Source organism: Cyprinodon variegatus, unplaced genomic scaffold (genome assembly GCF_000732505.1).
Source record: "Cyprinodon variegatus isolate N-32 unplaced genomic scaffold, C_variegatus-1.0 Scaffold584, whole genome shotgun sequence".
Taxonomy (NCBI): Eukaryota; Metazoa; Chordata; class Actinopteri; order Cyprinodontiformes; family Cyprinodontidae; genus Cyprinodon; species Cyprinodon variegatus.
The window spans coordinates 513,461-514,920 of record NW_015151037.1 but is presented as its reverse complement, the minus strand read 5'-3'; positions in this window follow the sequence as shown (position 1 = coordinate 514,920).

The window sequence follows — 1,460 nt, the reverse complement described above, 5'->3', positions numbered from 1 at the left end:
TAGCAGGGTTTCGACGAATGAGATCATGGTCGATTCCTTCTCGGATCCCTCCGGTACCCCATACATCCTTATATTTTCGCATCTGGATCTGCTCTCTAGATCCGTCAGTTTGTCTTCCATCTTAGCGTGTAGCTTTAGCATAGCCGTGATGACCTCCTCCGTATTTTGAATCCTTTCTTCTGCCTTCTCTATACACCCCTCCACCTCCTCCATTCTTGTGTTTATCTTAGCAATTTCTTCTTTTATCGTCTCTAATTGTTCTTTATTTTCTTGGCGAAACCCTTTTAGTTCCTGCAAGATCAGCTCAGTGTCGGTCATTTTTAGGCGCTGTTCCTCGAGGCTTGCTAGCTTCACTCGTTAGCGGCTATTTGTTGCTGCGTCTCTTCTCTCACCTTCCTGACTTTAGTCGGCGTTTATGTCTCGAAGTAGTGGTACAGACTTGCCCCCTTTTAAAGTTATTATATTGAGATGTTTACTTGGGTTATATGGGGGAAATTTCTCTAATTACTCCGGTTCAACCAGGAGCGCGCTCACTATGCGGCCATTGTGATGGTGGTCCAAACCCGGAAGTCCTGGTTTTGTTTTTAACGGTGAGAAGATTAAAGAAACAAGTAGAGCAGTATAACAGGATGGGCTGAATAATTGATTTGTACAGAAGTAATAACAGATGTGGTGAAACATAGAGTCCTTTGAGTTTCTGGATTATGGAAAGTCGTTGTTGGCTTCTTTTATGAATGTCTGTGATGTGATGGTCAAATGTGAGTGAGCTGTCGATTGTTACACCAAGATATTTGAAGCTGTCCACTGTTTCCACTGATCGATTGTTTGAATGAATTGGTTGCTGTGGTCTAGGGGGGCGTTGTATATGAGTTCCTTTGTTTTACTGACATTGAGGTGCAGATGGTTGTCTGAGCACCATCGGGTGAAGTGAGTGATGTTGTCTACATCCAAAACTTAGTTATTGTCATTGAGTAGAGCCAATATAGCAGTGTCCTCTGAATATTTGAGGTATTTGATGTTCTGACAGGAGCTTGTATTGTTATTGGTGTAGAGTGTGTAGAGGAATAGGTTGAGCAGAGGATGTGGTCTGGCCCAGCCGTACTACCTGCTGTCTGTTGCTCAGGAAGTTGTGGATGAGGTGAATCAATCTGGTGGGAATGTTGAGTTGTTGGAGTTTCCGGATCATCAGGTGCCTCTGGATGGTATTAAAGGCCGATCTGAAGTCCACGAAGAGTATACGTGCAAAGTGTCCAGGAGATTGACGGTTCAAGCCCGGCTCCGACTTTCAGTGTCGTTGTGTCCTTGGGCAAGACACTTCACCTACATTGTCTACTGATGGTGGTCAGAGGGCCCGGTGGCGCCAGTGTACGGCAGCCTCGCTTCTGTCACTGAGCCCCAGGGCAGCTGTGGCTACAATGTAGCTTGCCACTATCAGTGTGAGTGTGTGTGTGTGTGTGTGT